Source organism: Hemicordylus capensis, chromosome 2 (genome assembly GCF_027244095.1).
Source record: "Hemicordylus capensis ecotype Gifberg chromosome 2, rHemCap1.1.pri, whole genome shotgun sequence".
Classification (NCBI taxonomy): Eukaryota; Metazoa; Chordata; class Lepidosauria; order Squamata; family Cordylidae; genus Hemicordylus; species Hemicordylus capensis.
Window position 1 is genome coordinate 170,682,252 of NC_069658.1, and position 18,345 is coordinate 170,700,596.

Genomic DNA, 18,345 nt, shown 5'->3' on the forward strand with positions numbered 1-18,345 from the left:
TTCTCTTGCCTGTATACTGTGTGTTACTTCACTTTACTTTCTTCTTAATTTCCCCCAATTTTCCCTGTTCCTTGTCTGTCTGCTTTTCTCCCCCCCCTCCCCCCCCTTTCCCTTCTCATCCTTTGGGCCTACCCTCCCCCTCCCCCACTCCCACCCACTGCATCCTCATTGCTTTAAATCTTCTTCCATTAATTATTGCTCTTTGTCCTGCCTTGTTGTTGTCCAACTTTTTGATTTTCACATTGCATTCCATTGGTTTTAGTTATATATTGCTTGCTGGTTTTGCTTAAATTGTACCATTTTGTTTGTTTCTGCTGACTGCTGCTGCCCTGCGAGTTGGTTCCCTGAATCCCTCCCCCCCACCCCCAGAGGATTCTGTTGTTGTTTCTTGTTGTCCCATATAATCAGTTTTGGTTCCCTGCTCCAAACTTGCCCCTCCAAGTCCAACCACACCCCACCCCAACCCCACCCCATCCAGCCTTCTCCCAAGTTTGCTGCTGCCAAACCGAGTCCAGTTTTCTTTGCTTGGTTCCACTTATTCATTTGCTATTATTAATTTGCAGCAATTGTGGTTTCATTGTCTCTGTTCACTTAGTGGCCCCCCTCAGAGTCTGTGTTTGGTTCCCCCTCCCCACACCCCCACCCCCAAGTTTTTTCTGCTGGTTATAGTCTTTCTTTTAATTTTTTTTTTAAACTTCTGGCTTGTGTTCTCTTGATATATATTGCTTTATATATTTTGCTACCCTCCTCCTCCTCCTCCCCCCCCTGCCTGCCCCCCCCACCCTCCCTCCTCCCAGACCCTACCCTAGCCCAGGCCCAGCTCCTCCCCCAACCACCCCATCCAGCCTAATCGCTGCTGCTGCCCGAGTTGTTCCAGTTTCTCCTTTGCTGTTTGTTGTTGCCCCCTCCCCTTCCCCCCAACACCCCTCTGCCACACACTAGCCCCCAACCACACACACCCTCTCTGCTCCCCCCACCCCACCTCTTTTTCTCCTTGCCCCTGACTCTCTCCACTCACCCCAGGCCCCCTGCCACACACTAGCCCCCAACCACACACACCCTCTCTGCTCCCCCCACCCCACCTCTTTTCCTCCTTGCCCCTGACTCTCTCCACTTACCCCAGGCCCCCTGCCACACACTAGCCCCAACCACACACACCCTCTCTGCTCCCCCCACCCCACCTCTTTTTCTCCTTGCCCCCGACTCTCTCCACTTACCCCAGGCCCCCTGCCACAAACTAGCCCCCAACCACACACAGCCTCTCTGCTCCCCCCACCCCACCTCTTTTCCTCCTTGCCCCCGACTCTCTCCACTTACCCCAGGCCCCCTGCCACACACTAGCCCCAACCACACACACCCTCTCTGCTCCCCCCACCCCACCTCTTTTTCTCCTTGCCCCCGACTCTCTCCACTTACCCCAGGCCCCCTGCCACACACTAGCCCCCAACCACACACACCCTCTCTGCTCCCCCCACCCCACCTCTTTTTCTCCTTGCCCCTGACTCTCTCCACTCACCCCAGGCCCCCTGCCACACACTAGCCCCCAACCACACACACCCTCTCTGCTCCCCCCACCCCACCTCTTTTCCTCCTTGCCCCCGACTCTCTCCACTTACCCCAGGCCCCCTGCCACACACTAGCCCCAACCACACACACCCTCTCTGCTCCCCCCACCCCACCTCTTTTTCTCCTTGCCCCCGACTCTCTCCACTTACCCCAGGCCCCCTGCCACACACTAGCCCCCAACCACACACAGCCTCTCTGCTCCCCCCACCCCACCTCTTTTCCTCCTTGCCCCCGACTCTCTCCACTTACCCCAGGCCCCCTGCCACACACTAGCCCCCAACCACACACAGCCTCTCTGCTCCCCCCACCCCACCTCTTTTCCTCCTTGCCCCCGACTCTCTCCACTTACCCCAGGCCCCCTGCCACACACTAGCCCCCAACCACACACACCCTCTCTGCTCCCCCCACCCCACCTCTTTTTCTCCTTGCCCCCGACTCTCTCCACTTACCCCAGGCCCCCTGCCACACACTAGCCCCCAACCACACACAGCCTCTCTGCTCCCCCCACCCCACCTCTTTTCCTCCTTGCCCCCGACTCTCTCCACTTACCCCAGGCCCCCTGCCACACACTAGCCCCAACCACACACACCCTCTCTGCTCCCCCCACCCCACCTCTTTTTCTCCTTGCCCCCGACTCTCTCCACTTACCCCAGGCCCCCTGCCACACACTAGCCCCAACCACACACACCCTCTCTGCTCCCCCCACCCCACCTCTTTTCCTCCTTGCCCCCGACTCTCTCCACTTACCCCAGGCCCCCTGCCACACACTAGCCCCCAACCACACACACCCTCTCTGCTCCCCCCACCTCTTTGGACCGCTGCTACTGCTGTGTCCTCCCCCCACATCTGAATCCCCCCTCCCTGCTGCGCTGCGCTTCTCCTCTCTCCTCTTTCTCTCTATCATCTCTCTTTCTCCTCTCTCTCTCTTTCTTTTCTCTCTCTCTCCTCTCTTTCTCTTTGTCCCTGCCCCCCCTCTCTTTTCTCTCTCTCTTAGTCTTTTCTCTCTCTGCTCCCCTTCACTTTCCACCTCCTCTCCCACAGCTGCAGCCGCACACAGTAGCCTACCCACCTGGCGGCTGCCATCGGTTTTTTTTTTCTTTTTATAGTTTTTGGTTGATTTTGTCTCTGCTTGGGGGTGAGTTGAGCGACACAAATAGTGTTGTCTCCTCACTTCTGCCCCTCCATCGTTGTTGAACTACCCCGGTTGCCTGTGTGCCTCGTGCGGCCGCCCTGCTGTGTCTCAGCCCAGGGTGGCTGGCTGGCGGCGGCGAATCCGTGACCAGCAGTGAGTGGCAGGAGAAGGACCGGAAGAAGAGGGGTTAGTGCGTGTGCGATTGTGCACCTTTTGTTGCCCCTTTCTCTCCCTAGCTGGCGGTTTTAAATAGGGACACCCCTATTCTGAAATGCATTTGGGTGTGGGGAGGAGGGAGGGAACCTTGGAGAGGAGATGTACTGTTGTAAAACTTGTGTCTTCATGCCCATGCCCAGTAAAGAAATTGCTGCTGTGTGTTGTGTTGCGTTGCATTGCATGCGTCTTGCAGGTGGTTTTTGAACAGGTGCCTTCCAGAGTGCTTCCTTGCCTCTGGGGCAGTCTGAGTGGGGTCCAGGGTTCTGATGCGATGCTGCCACTACATGCTGGGCCCATGCCATGCCAGAGTGCTTCCTTGCCTCTGGGGCAGTCTGAGTGGGGTCCTGGCTGGGCTCTGATGCTGCCACTACATGCTGGGCCAATACACACGTATGATGATGATCATAATGTTCAATCCATGAGGCTGCCATCAAGTGTTTGCTGCTGCTTGCTTGCCATGGCATTGGGCAGGCAGAGTCACAGAGTGGGTGGGTTCAACCTCTGTGTTGGTGTGACTGGGTTCTGGTTTTGGTTGTGTGCAATTTAGAGTCACTAAATAGGCTGCATTGAGTTTGATGCTCCCCCCACAGGAGCATTACTTGAGAACCACCCCCCAGAACCCACACTTTGTGTTCCAGTTCACTAAATAAGGGTTTCCTCCTTTGATCTGCAGGTTCCCAAGCGTTGACTGCATCCCTCCCCCACCCCCGGTAGGTGCTGTGCCCTCCCCCCATCCACTCTCCCCCCCAAAAAAAGCTAAAAACTTGCCACCCACACCACAACTACTCCACCCAACTGCCCGTGCCACCCTCCCACACCGGGGTTCCACCCTTTAACCCCCTATTTTTCTAAAAAAAACCCCTCCCAGACCCATCTCCCCAATTGGCTTGGTGGTTGACTCCCAAATTCAAAAAGGACACCCTCCCCCTCACTTCGATTGGCTTCCCCCCCCATATCAAAAAGTCTTCCTTTCCCCCCAATTGGCTTCCTTTTTTTGAAAACAAACTTCCCCCCCGCCGCCTCCAAATCAGCTGCCTTTTTTTTGGCCCCTAAGCCCCTCCAAATTATTTTTTTGACCCTGTCTGGCCTTCCTCCTAAAGTCTCCCTCCTTCTGACCTAGCAGCATGTCTGAGCGCCGTGTGGCGGGCAGGGCTCGCTCAAGGCTGGCAGGCAGAGGTGGGAGAGGCCAGGTGCGGGGTGCGCCTGCGGCACGGGGAGGGAGAGGACGCGGGGAGCCTGAGGACACCCCAGTTCTCCCCATTGGAGAATTCTTTGCTCCGGCCCCATCTTTGGTGCGCAGGATTCAGTTCCCCACGCCTGCTGCCGCCAATCGCGGCAGAGGCAGAGGCACCGTTAGGGCTGTGGCGGGTCCCTCCTCGCCGGCGGCACCAGGTGCTGCTGAGCTACCGCCAGTTGTTGAGGTGGAGGAGACTGTGGAGTTGGAAGAGCAGGTAGAGGGCGGTGAGGACCGTGCGGCTGGCAGCGATGCAGCCAGGTTCTCCCTCCCTCTGGGGCCCCTTCCCCCTATCCTTTCGCCGCTCAGTGGGGCCCCCCCTCGTGAAGCCCGACACTCTGGTGGGGAGCGGTCTGGCGAGGTGGTGGAGGAGAGGCCTGCCTCTCCGATGCCAGTTGAGCCGGGCCCTTCCTCCGCTGTGGAGGGCGGAAGGGGCGGGTTGGGTGGCAGCAGTGGGCAGGCAGCGGCGGCCGCCCCCCCCCTAGGACTGCAGCCACCCTGCGAGAAACGGCCTAGGACGGCGCCCAGGGCGCAGGAGGCCAAGGGCAGTGGTGCATGGGTGCATTTTGAGGTCCCTCAAGATGCCCCATTCCACGCCCGCTGTGTCCACTGCAGGATGCTTGTCAGCCGTGGAAGGGACCCTGCGCACCTGGGTACGACGCCTATGTGGAGACACCTAGAGCGTCACCACCCAGGTCTCAGGGGACAGGCTGGCAGCGCTAGTGCGCCTTGTGCATCTGCCACTAGGGCGGGCAGCGGCAGTGTGCCAGCCAGCAGGCAGGCTACACTGCCCGTCCAGCGGTGGACGCAGTCCTCGGGCAGCCAGCGTATTGTTCGCGTGGACCATCATCACCTCACCCGCCTCATAGGGGAGATGATTTCCACCGATGACCAGCCGTTTCAGGTGGTCGAGAACAACGGCTTCCGCCGTATTCTCCAATACCTGGCTCCCGAATACGTCATCCCCTCAAGGACGACGTTCAGCCGGAACGTGGTCCCCTCCCTGTACCGCCGGTGCAGGGAGCTCGTGTCGGCCGAGCTGCGTGCAGCTCCGGCCGGGACAAGCGTGCATTTCACGACTGACCTCTGGACCAGTGTCAGTGGGATGCACGCTTCTTTCCTGGCCCTCACTGCCCACTGGTGGGGACCGGAGAGTGAGGGGACCTCCGCGGGCGATGCTTCCGGGTCCGGCGCGGCTCCCGATGCACTACGGCACAGGTGGGCCGTCCTGCACGTGGAGACGATGGACACGAGGCACACCGCGGAGGAGGTGGCGGCCGTACTCGACCGCCAGATAGAGGAGTGGATTGGCGGGTGTCCACACCTCTCCCGCGGCTTCATTGTCACCGACAATGGAGCCAACGTTACCGCCGCTGTCGAGACAGTCATGGACTGTGTGAACATACGGTGTATGGCACACACGCTCCATCTGACCGTCAGGGACGCCCTTGGCCTTAAGGAGCTGAGGGCGTCCCAGGAGAAGGGGGCCCGCCCCATCGCAGGTGCTGTTGCTGCCACGGCCACGCTTGTGGATAAGTCCCGCAAGCTGGCCGCCCACTTCCACCGCAGCGAGAAGTCCAGGAGACTGCTTCGCCAGAAGCAGGATGACCTTGGCCTTCCTCGCCATCTCATCCCTACGGATGTGGAGACGCGGTGGAACTCCACCTTCCTCCTGTTCCAGCGCCTGTTGGAGCAGGAGAGAGCCCTTGTCGCCCTGGCGAGGGACGAGTCCTTGGATGTCTGCGACTTCTCGAACGCAGAGTGGAAGCAGATGTCCGAGGCGGTGTCGGCACTCGAGCCCTTCCAGCTTGCCACGAAGGGCTTGTGTGGCGACACCACTCCCTTGAGCCAGGCGCTGCCCACAGCTGTTGGTCTCGAGAAGCTGATGGGTGGACTCCATATCTCTCTGACCACGCCAGAGGGTCGTGCTCTGGCTGGGAGGCTGAGGTCTGGGGTTGACAAGCGGCTCGTTGATGTGCTGGGAGACAGGGAGGAGTATGTCCTCGCTTGTCTCTGTCACCCAGCCCTCAAGGGCAATGCCGTGAGTGCCGACGACTTGCCCAGGTGGAAGGGCATCCTGGTCGAGAAGGTTAGGGAGGAGGAGGCCGCTAGGGCCCGCAGAGACCAGGGTGTTGGTAGTGGTGCGGGGGCAGCCCTCGCGGCCCAACCCGCACCCAGCAGCAGCATGGGCGGCCAGCCGGCGTCAGCTTCCCCTTCCCCTCCCTCTTCCCAGTCCAGCAGCGCGGCATCCCAGGCGGCGCCATCGCAGCAGCCATTTGCTACCGACTCGAGATCCGCCCAGTGGTTTCAGCGGTTCTGCTATGGCGCCATGCCTGGTATGCGGGAGGCTCGACCTGCCAGGCCCCCCTCCAGTGCTGAGCAATGCGTTGCGCAGTACTTGGAGGAGCCTGTGGAGGGAGACGGCGTGGACTGCGCACAGTTCTGGGCGAGCTGCCGCCAAGTCTGGCCGGACCTGGCGGTGGTGGCTGTGCGCCTCCTCTCCTGCCCCCCAACCAGTGTCCAGAGCGAGCGGGTGTTTTCACGTGCCGGGGACGTGGTGACACCCTCTCGCTCCCGCTTGGACCCTGGTCTGGTGGAGCAGCTGGTCTTCCTTAAGGTGAACCTCCCCCTGTTGGGCTACCCCAAGCTGCAGTTTGAGACGGGCGAGTGATTACCGTGGGTTGCCCCATGGTTGGTCACCTGCCTGGCTCGAACTCTGTGCTTATCCCTACCCTCCCCCCTTCCACCTCTAGCTGAGCTGACGTGACAGATGCTGAGCCGTGCCAGCCAGTCGCAGCGTGTAGTGTGCCCACACAGAGATGCAGTTGTAGTAGTAGTTGTAGTGCTGCGACTGGCCAGATGTTTACAATGCCCACGCCCACCTAAAAAGAAACCCAATGCTGACCAGCACAGGCCCTTTATCTATCCACCTGTCAGCATTTGGGGACCTGGCGTGGGCACGGCACACCCCCCCAAAGTAGCACAGCCCACGGAGTACTAGACTTAGCGGCAGCGGCGGGTATACGTTCAAAAATGCAGTGTAGATATGTAAATACTGTATGTAAATAAACATGTAAATAATTTTTTCTTTAAAAACCCCATGTCAAAATCAAGCCTCAAAATTATGCAAAAGAAAGAAAAAAAGGTGACAAAGGGAGAACAAAATGATGAATGCCAAATGAATTGATTTTATTGAAAATGTCACCAGAAATCATGTGTGGGGGGCTTGGTTTACATGGAGAAGATGATTGGGTGATTTTTTGAAATGAAACGAATGAATTATTATCATCTTATGTTCATCTTGATTGTGGTCACTGTTGATGTTGGCTGATGGCAAAAAACCCAAAACCATCAGAATAGCAATGAACTGGCTGCCAACACAACATATTGATTGATAACTGTGCAGGGGGGGAATTGGGTCTGTGTGTGTGTGTGTGGTGCAGGCTCAGTCTGTCTCTTCCTGTTGTGTGTCTGTCTGTCTGTCTGTCTGTGTGAATGGATGCCTAGCACTGTCTCTGTGTGTGGATGCTTTCTGTGTGTAGTGTGGTGTGTGTCTGTCTACATGTTTTTTTTCCTCCCCCCCATGCCTCCCTCCATCCTTCCCCTCTCATCCTCTCCCCTTCCTCTTCACCACCTTCCATCCTCCCTCCCTTCCAGCCCACCACCGCCTCACCTGCCCCCAACCCCGGTCTGGCAGATGATGAGAGTCTGGTCTCTCCCACCGAAGCACACACGTGAGCACGTGTGTGCACAAATATGTGGCTGACCAACTCTGAGCCGGACCCTCCCCCCTTCAATCCCCTCTACATCCCTCTCCCCCTCCCCTTTCCTCCCCCCTGCCTCCCAGCCTCCCTCCCTGCCTCCCTCCCCCCTCCTAGCTAGCAGCGCACACATACACACACAAAACACCTGTGGTGGCAAACACCACCAGCACACATGCACTCACACTGGTGCCACCACCTCTGCCTTGGGCCTCTGTGTCCTTGAGCAGATATGTGGTGGTGGACCAGAGAAGCATTTCTTTCCAGCAAGGCAAAAGGCATGCACTCACTGCACACACACACACACACACACGAAGAGGTGAAGACGAGAAGAGGCAACTTCTAGAACCAGCAGCAGCAGGTGAGTGTCGTGTAATTGTGTTGCTTCCCAAGGCCACTGCCCATGCTCAATGCTCAGTCTGCTGAAACTAAAGAACTAGCTACAATCACCCTTCCTCACATGCAGCTCAGCTCAGCTCAGCTCAGCTGCACAGCACACTGACTAACTAGACACTACAGCTGGTGGTAGAAAAAACAGAAGTCTAGATTCTAGAAGATGTCCTGGTGGATTTTAAACTTTCAAATCTGTGCTAGGATTGCCTCGCCCGCCTCCTCCTCCTCCTCCTCCTCCTCCTGCCTGTAATTGTGCCCTCTCCCCTTGCAGTTGCGCCGTCGTGATGGGTTGGTGATGTGCGTGCGCCGTCTACTTGTTAGCTCTCTCCTCCTCATGTTGGCTGGGCTTGCCAGGCACTGGCTGGCAGCAGCTGTTGGCTGTGTGCTAGGCTCAGGCTGTGGCGCGCGTGACTGGACTGGGAATGTTATTGTAGCGGCAACACTGGTTGTGGTGGTAGCAGTAGTAGCTGTTGTTGTTGCTGGGCTGGTGGCTGCTGGCCTGTGCTGACTCTGCGCACTTGGTCTGGTCTGGTCTGGTCATTGGGATGCAGATGTAGGGTGTGTGTGCATCATCCATGGGGAGCATCAGAGCAGAGCAGAGCAGGTTGGCTGGCTTCTGTCTGTCGGGCCTAGTCAGTGGCAGGCACTGAGTGAGGCGGTGGTTCCTTTGGGCATCACGTCACCCATCATGCAGAGCGGCAGGTCTGCTGCTCTGCTGCTCCGCCTCCTGCTTCTTCTCTGTGTGTGCTGCTCTTGTGCTTAGTGTGCTGCTCCGCTGCTGCTGCTGTGCTGGCAGGCAGCACAGCAGTGGCCTTTTTGTTAGATCAGAGAGTGGGTGTTGTCTCTCTGAGTGTCCTCCTCTTACTTGCTTGGATAGGAGTGGTGGTAGTAGGTAGGCATTAAGATGGACTGACTAGGTGTTACGTGTTAGGGCGCCCAGAGAGAGGGGCCAAAAAGATGGGGTGGCAATTGTTGGGTTGCTCCTAGTATTATTGGTGAATTTCTGAAGAAATTTTTTTTTCCCATTGGCTAGAATGGGGGTTCGGGGCTGCCCCAGACCCGCCTCTGTGGGGTGGCAGCACCGCCAAAGTGGGTCCGGGGCCATGGCAAAAATGCCCTCAGTCCCTCCCAGCAATCCCCGTAGAGATAGGAGTGATGGTTCTGTTGTTTTTCTGAGGTGTTCTGAGTGAGTGTGGATTCTGTGATAGCAAATGAGAGTGGATTCATGGTGTCTCATTGGAAATCTCATAAGCTATCATAGAATCTACACTCAGAATACCTCAGAAAAACAACAGAACCATCACTCCTATCTCTACGGGGATTGCTGGGAGGGACTGAGGGCATTTTTGCCATGGCCCCGGACCCACTTTGGGGGTGCTGCCACCCCACAGAGGTGGGTCTGGGGCAGCCCCGAACCCCCATTCTAGCCAATGGGAAAAAAAATTTTCTTCAGAAATTCACCAATAATACTAGGAGCCACCAATTGCCTTGGGATTTTTGGGGTGGAGGACACCCATGGGTGGCTACCACCCACCCCAGCTTTTTTGCCCCTAAGGGCTCCACATTGTGAGTTATGGGCAAAAATTTATTTTTTGAAAAAAATTTGTAAAAAATCAGAGGAAGGTCCAATCGACTTGAAATTTGGGTGGCAGGTAGAACACAATGTCCCCTTCAAAACCAGCCACTTTTTGTGATCCGAACCGGTTCGGTTCAGATCCGAACCGGTTCGAAACCGAACCGGACCGGGGGGGTGGTCTGGCAAAACCAAAACCGAACCACCCCGGTCCGGTCCGGACCTGGTTCGGACCCGAACCGAACCGGGAGAACCGGTTTTATGCACATCCCTAGTTTAAGCTATGTTTATGGGTTTTTTCTCCCCGCCCCCTTCCCCCCCATTATATTCACATGTATTATCATCATCATCCCTGACCATGTTTATGTACTGTAATCTCATTGCATGAAAAGAAAGGAAAAGAAAATCAACTTGCCATTTCTTCTTTGGCTACTGCCCTTCTTGCACACGTGATATCGGCAACATAGAGGTCAGATGTGATTGAATGTTCTGGAGCCCTGAGGGCAGTGGTATCATGGCTTAAGACTAACTGTAAGCCACAGCCTCCGACCTAAGGAAAAGGTATTCTACAGCATGCACTCTACTACTAAAGGGAGGGACATGGTTCAGTGACAGAACACCTGTTTTGACTACAGTTCTCGGAGTCTTCAGGGACCATGCCTTGCTCAAATTAAGCCCTGTCTGAGAACAAATCCACACAGACAAGCTTTTCACATTCTGGTTGCTACTAAAGCCTCAAGCTGACTGGACTATCTCCAGAACAGCTTTTTCTTCACATGTAATTCAAGGCCAAAGTAGACGTGATGCAGGAGTTCTGCAACTGGAACTCCAGATGACTTTTTCTCTTTCAAAAAGCAACTGCCAAGAGAGTGATTTGGAGCAGAGCTGTGGCAAGGTGGGACAAACTGTTAGGCGACCCCTTGTGCAGTTCTGTTCCAAATCACGCCACCCACCCAATTGTGGCTTTTTGAAAAAGATGTTAGGATTCCTGTCCTTCCAAAGCCTTGCCTGTGCAAGAGAGGAAATGCTCACTTGTCTCATTAGAAACCATCCCAAACAAGCTCAGCCCAAATCTGATCAAGCAACAGTTACATGAATGCCAAGTGAAAGAACAGCTGCCAATGTAGCATCTCCAGCTATTCTAGCTTCTAGACAGACACCACTTAATCACACTCAGCAGTCAGTGAGTCATTGAACAGACTGGCCCTGCTATGCAAACAATACCCATTGCAGATACAATATCCTCAGCAAATTGCCTGCTGAAAGTGGGGAAAACCCTGAGAAATTTTGCTACTCTTATAGAAATGTTTTCTTCCCTCAGAACTCCTCAGACAGTTTCTCCCAGAAAAGTTCACTTTCAAGAAATACGGTGGCCAAGGTCAACTCCAGGTCTGGGGGTGGCCTCAACACGTGAGCACTGAAGGGAGTGGGGTGGGGGGAGATTGGGGGTGGCAGCAAACATCCCTATTCTTCTCAAGTTTGCTCATTGCATGGGAGACTTCTTTACCAATTCTGGACTCTTAACAGGACAATTTAATGCTGCTGAAAGGCAGCTATACCCACAACCCGATGAAGCACTGACATTACATTTTTAATGCAGGTGTTTAGTCTACCTGGATTCCGGGTGTCATTTCTTACTCAGCAGCACTAAATATTCTGAGCTATATGTTTTATGCAGGGGCCCATGTAAGAACAGATAGACCTAAAATTCTAGAAACATTATCAAAACTCTTACTTCTCTCAAAATTCTTCAGATATTAGGTTTGGTAGGGGTTTTTTGCCCAAGCGCAAGCCTCCAAATGAGTTTCAAAATATCACTTTACTATGTAGGATATATATGCGGGCTTAATCAATCGTCAATATATATTCAGAACCACCAAGCCTACAGCAAGCATCATTAGTTAGCATGGGTAGCCCTTCATAAGCTTTAAGCATAAGATATCTCGGCTGTAGGAAAAGGGGAATTAAGCAAAGCCATTTATATCGATGTGCTACTAGTAGTTATAGGACGTAAATGGGAGAAAGAATGACAGATCTATCAGCAAAAACAATTGGTTGTCAGCACAAAAATATAGAGGATGCTTGATTCATGTTGGGAGAGGATATATTGTAATGTTGAGTAAAGGCAAAGTGTGCTGTCAAGTCAATTTCAACTCCTGGCGCCCACAGAGCCCTGTGGTTTTCTTTGGTGGAATACAGAAGAGGTTTACCATTGCCACCTCCCACGCAGTATGAGATGATGCCTTTCAGCATTTTTCCTATATTGCTGCTGCCTGATATAGTGGAGATTCGAACCAGCAACCTTCGGCTTGTTAGTCAAGCATTTCCCCACTGCACCACTTAAGGTAGACTGGAATATTTATTTGTAATAGCCTGTCACAGACTAAAATGGATTCTGTTTCCTACAGAAAGGAGGATTTTCTGAAAGTGGGTGGAGTATACAAGTACTGTCCACTGTAACCTACCGCAGGCAACGGTCCATTGACTCTGGGTGTACTGTCTATTTGAATTATGTTTGTGATTTTTATAGTTTGTCTAATCTACATTTGCAATTGCTGTTTTGAAGTTGATAAGATAGAAATAAACTTTTAAACTTTATTTCTTGAGTTCCTGAAGCAGTGGCCAATTCCATCCCAACAGCCAAGGTCTGGTCAGACAAGGCTGAGATGGAAAATTAACTTCAATAAATATATTAAACTAAATTCCTACATCTGCATTTAGGGAAAGAATTACTTTGGATAGATTGAATGTGAAGAATCAATGCCCCGAAAGGTTCCCAAGCAGCCGAGAGAGTCCTTGAGTCAAAATCAAGGCTCGCCATGCTCAAGGAGGGAGGGGTCTCTAAAGTTTACAATATTCATCCCCATAGAAGTGAAGCATTCCCCATTCCTCAAGTTGTGTGTCAAAGTCAGAATCAGCACATAAATGATTCGGGTCCAGACAGAGCGGAAATAAGATGGGGAAATGAACACAGAGATGAAAAAGAAACGACAACCCTGCTACACTTAACGCAAACATGGAGCAACCAAGAGCTGATAATGTCAAGAGAGTAGCAGGTCCAGGGGAGTGAGGGGAGGGGACCCTGAAGACCTGGTACTCTCCACACTGTGACCCCACCTCCCCAATACCTTACCACAGCAATGGCCTTGGGGCCCTCGGCGACACTCTGGTTGAGAGCAAGACCAGCAGTAGCCGGGCGGCTGGGCGGAGTGGATGGCAGCTGCTGCTGCTGCTTCCTCATGGCTATCCCCATGGTATCCAGGCTCTGGCTACGGCCCCGGATCACCCGCTGGAGAGAGGGCAACAGGGAGACAGACACAGACAGGTTCACAGACACACAGAAGGACATCATGAAGAGCACCACAAGACAGCGGAGGGTAGTGGGGAGGGAGGCCAAGGGAACTAAGGTTACATCGCCAAGACTCTCCCGGGCTCAGGCAGAGAAGGTACTGCTTTCTGAACCTCCTTGGACAGAAGCTACTTGGACTGATCTAATCCAGATCATCCTTAGCAGTGTTGCCATAGTCTTTGCTCTCAGTCTCCTGCAAATAAGAGATACTCACCAACATAATTCCAATTCTCCAATAACCCAACATCTTCCACTGCTATCTAGAGCCACCAGCACCAGTTGAGAGAGTAGGCTCTCATTACTATAATGAAGATATTCCATCAAAAATAGAATCAAGGTTTTCCATCTAGAGTCAAAAAGGTGATGACTTCCCAGGGCATCCTTCACACAGCAAGCTTGACTGCAAACTCCAAGTTGTTCCAAAAAACTGATACAAAAAGTGGATTTTTTAAGCTGGGATATAAATTGGGCTGCACTCTAATACACAGTGAAAACCCCGAATTGTGTGTGAAGTGCTCCCTGATAGCTTGTAGGGAGTTTGGGATAAATCTGCCCGATATGTGAACGCACACCCTCCATTCTGGAGGAGATGTGCGTTCAGCTACAGGGCTTTAAAAGCCCTGTGTGAAAAATGCCCAGGCCCCTCAGAATCGTTCTACATGACCTGGTCAGATAAAGCAGAATGAAGTAGTGGGCTGCAGATGGAGCAATCACATTGTTGAACGCGCAGTGTAGCAGAGAGTGCTTTTTACTTGCAGAAAGTTTGTTTAAGGTGAAGGAGGATTCAAAAATCGCATCTTGCAGCCTCAAGTTGTACAGGCCCAAGTCTTTCAGCCTTCTAAGTAGAGAGAACCCCTACCTTCTGAGAAATTTAAGTAGAACCTCAATTTTCCAGTTGATTTTATATTCACAATAACAGGTGCCATATGATGAAAGAAGGGTTGCGTGTATAAGGCTGTGATATAACAGATGTCTCATCTAATATGGGCAGGGTTGCCAGTTTTTACACTGGGCTGCACAACTGGAATATGAACCAGGCTAGAGATGATGTTGGTCAAAGCTTGGAGGGCAGAACCCAGTACTGTGCAAAGCACAGTGTGCCAGATTATTGCTGGGAAATATGAAGTGTTGTGTATGGCATGGTGTGCCAGTTTTTCTGCCCTCTAAGAGAAGGAAGGTGCACAACAGGAAAACAGGAAGAGAGCAAAAGATAGGAGAAGAGAAAGCGAGACTAATTCTAGGCAAAAAACAGCAGCAAAGACTGAGCAGCAAAGGCAACTGGGCCCTCTCCTCTCTACCCTCCTTCTTGAGCTTCTTCCCCCCCTCTCCCCGTCCCATACCCCTGCCTGTGTTTTGCGTACCTCTAGGGGTGTTGAGAAACAGGCAACTCTGTCATCTCAGGATTCTATATTCTGCTGGTTGTGGAAACCAGGCCCACACCATGCAAAATAAGGTGACAGAACTGATGTGGCAGAATTATGCCACTTTAAACTGCAGGTGGAGGATTGCATGTCTGAATGCGGCCCACCCCACAGCAAACAAAACAAAACCCGAACCATGCATGCACAATTTTAGGATATAGGGCAGTAAAAGTAAAGTTCAGCACAACCCTTGCCCTGTGACTCTAGTATACTAGATAGAGGGAGGTGGTTCTGTTTTGTTAAGTGAAAAGTCATTCAAAAGTTCACCTGCCACAGAAGTCATGCAGTCCAGAATCTTACCAGCTCTAGAGCCCTTTCCTGCTTGTACCCCAGTTCTAAGCACATTTGTTGTTCAGTCTCCTTGCTTTGAATGGAATCTGCTTTCAAGTGAAAATGCCCTTAAGACTGAAACTTTAGCCATGGACTATCATGTACAGCACAAGCAGAAAGCAGAGTCAGTGATTATACATATGGGCCATCAATAAGCACCAGACCTGAGTAGGACAGATCTTCTACAAAGGAGAGAAGAATTCAGGATGTGTCTATATTGCAAAAAGCCCCAAGACATAGAGCACTAAACAGCGGCAGGTTACAGGATGTGCTGTCGACTGCAGCACCTATATCACAAGAGCAGATGTCACGAAGAGCTTGTGGCCAGCCTCCTTGGTTTTTGTCAGCCCTGAGTTTCGCTAAACAGGGTAGCCAGCTTGGGAACTAATTTGGTGCCATTGGGAAGAGGTGCCTCTTTCCTCATATAGACATTTCACATGTTACAGGATCAATAATCTCATGCACTGGACAGGTTCCATTCTCACTCCAGGGGGGAAACAATGACATTTCTAAGGGTTCCCTGGGGAAATGAATATCAAACCCATTTAAGTCAGTGGCGTTGATATGGTCTGCCACTAGATTCAGTGCCCCCGCATTCCCCACACTCTACAGTGGTGCATTCCAACAACTGATACCCTGAAGGAGGGTATTGATTATGTTTTTTTCCCTCTCCAGATCAGAGGCAGGGAAAGAGTCCATCATAGAAAGAGACCCTTTGCCCTGAGCTGCTGCCCATCCTCATTTTCTTAGTGAAAAGCCAGTAATGCAGATTGCCTCATTGATTCTTGCCTGATCCCTTTCCCTAGCTAGAGCTAAGTGGAAATATCAGCATCTCCTGCAGAAGTACCACAGGGTCTGATGGAGCTTGTTGAGGGGTTTAAAATGCACTCTCTAGATTAGGGCTGCAGCCTTCCAGCTGTTGGAGTACAACACTCATCATCCCTGACTACTGGCCACTGTGGCTAGGGATGATGGGAATTGTAGTCCAACAGCAGCTGGAGGGCAGGAAGTTGTCTGGCCCTGGTCTAGATATGTGCTATGGACACGCCTGCAGTCGGAGGGCCTACTCAGAGCGCCACAGTTCTGTGCAAATACAGACAAGCTGCTGGTATTGGCAGGAATTCAGCATCCTGATCATCTCTGAACAGAAAAGCAGGTTTCAGAGCCTTAGAGCTGGCCAGATCAGTCAAGCAGGCAACACCTACTCATGAGATACCCAAAGCCAGGCTAGGTAGAGGGAACGGGGGCAGAGGTATCAGTAGAATGCTTGTGGGCTAGGAAAGGGGGCTCCAATGCCTTGCATGGCTCAGTGCTTCTAGCAAAATCAGAACAAAATTGTGCAGAATACGGGAATACATACTTCACTTTTGCAATGTACACATATTGCATAATATGGGTTTCCTTAGGATAGGACATTTTTTGGCTTTTCTGTTGCAAAGTATCTGCATTCCTTCCTACATCACTGTTTTCGGGAAGGGATGATTATAACATTGTGGGAAACATAGCCATTGGGTGACTGGGCTACAAGTCTTGCTGTAAGTTTGGTCATCTTGATTACTGTGTATGGGTCTATCCTCATAAGAACATAAGAACAGCCCTGCTGGATCAAGCCCAAGGCCCCTATCTAGTCCAGCATCCTATTCCACAGAGTGGCCCACCAAACACCTCTGAGAGGTCCACAGGCAAGAGATGAAGGCATGCCCTTTCTCCTTCTGTTGCTCCCCTGCAACTGGTATTTAGAGGCATTTTGCCTCTGAGGCTAGAGGTGGCTTATAGCCCTCAGACCAGTAGCCGTCGATAGCCCTCTCCTTCCTGGATTTATCTAAGCCCCTTTTAAAGCCATCTAAGCTAGTGTCCATCACCACATCCCATAGATTAATTATGCGCTGTGTAAAAAAAAGCACCTCCTTTTGTTGGTCCTAAATTTATCAGCATTCAGTTTCATGGGATGACCCCTCATTCTAGTGCAGTGAGAGAGGGATAATTATTATTGTGTCTAACCAAGGAGTCAGGGATCTAAACAGCAGAAGGATGTTTAATGTTCCATCTGTAAGTCTCTCTCCAGTCCATGGAATGCAATAGCCATCAGAATTGGAAAGGCGATACCTTCTAACTGTTGGCAGGGCACATGGAAAACAATTTGGAACCAGTTTATAGTTTGAATCCAGGGCACTTTCCAGATTAGACCCTGCACGGGGTCACGGCGTATCTCTGAAGTGTGCTTCCACACTTCCTGCGTCGTGACACCGCAGTCCCTATGCAGACAGCAGGGTGCTTGCCGTTCATATTTCCAGTGCCTTGTTTTGAATTTAATCACTGTGCATATCCGGTTTAAGAAAGTTGCTGTTTTTTCAGGTTGTTAGTTTCTGCAAGACTGCTCTCCCTGCTGTTTACGTTCCGAATACAACTTGCTGAACAGAGGCATTTTGCTGCTGTTGAGCAGCTAGTTTGGAAAGTGCCCAGGAGAAACAAGACGATAAATTGGCTGAAGCATCTTTGGGACACACATGCTCTCTCTGAGGTTCTGACTGAGGGTTACTAGATCTGCTGTTGCTATAAGAACATTCGTTTGCTTTCATAATACTCTGCTTGCATATTTGCAAATGAAGCAATTGCTACCAAGACAAGAGAAGTCTCCTGTGTTCTTTTTCATGCCAAGGAAATTAAACCCTTTAGTGCTGCCCCTGAAACTCTGCACCTTTTGGGGGACTGCCAAATGATTGCCAACCATCATGAAAAAGCAGGAGTTGCATGCTTCAGGGCATTACGTCATTTCCTGTCCAATATTCTCATTTCTTTCAAGCTCTGTCCTTTTACACTCCAGAAATAATCAAAAATAACAGATATAGCAATAGCAATAGCAATAGCAATAGCACTTACATTTATATACCGCTCTATAGCCGAAGCTCTCTAAGCGGTTTACAATGATTTTAGCATATTGCCCCCAACATTCTGGGTACTCATTTTACCGACCTCGGAAGGATGGAAGGCTGAGTCAACCTTGAGCCCCTGGAAGGATGGAAGGCTGAGTCAACCTTGAGCCCCTGGTCAGGATTGAACTTGTAACCTTCTGGTTACAGGGCGGCAGTTTTACCACTGCGCCACCAGGGGCTCATCCCATCCCTGAGGCAAGGCACTCAGACAGTAGTGGCATCTGACTTCATCATGACTAGCAGGTAGGGTGCTTCCTGCCAAAACAATGGAGCCGATTTCTTCTTCCCCCATGGTGCTATTTAGAAGACTTGGCTGCTATCTCCTCTTAAAGTAAAGTTGTGCCATCGAGTCAGTGTCGACTCCTGGCAACCACAGAGCCCTGCGGTTTTTTTTTGGTAGAATACAGGAGGGGTTTACCATTGCCTTCTCCCACACA

The 18,345-nt window shown here is 52.0% G+C and overlaps 1 long non-coding RNA gene across 1 annotated transcript; it reads left to right on the plus strand.

The window, feature by feature from the left end:
* The first annotated feature begins 7,628 nt into the window (after positions 1-7,628).
* LOC128347870 (uncharacterized) lies at positions 7,629-17,701 on the plus strand. The gene is made up of 3 exons (XR_008317784.1): positions 7,629-8,270; positions 10,268-11,285; positions 12,284-17,701. It is a non-coding gene; the product is annotated as an uncharacterized LOC128347870 (long non-coding RNA).
* The last annotated feature ends 644 nt before the right edge of the window (positions 17,702-18,345 follow it).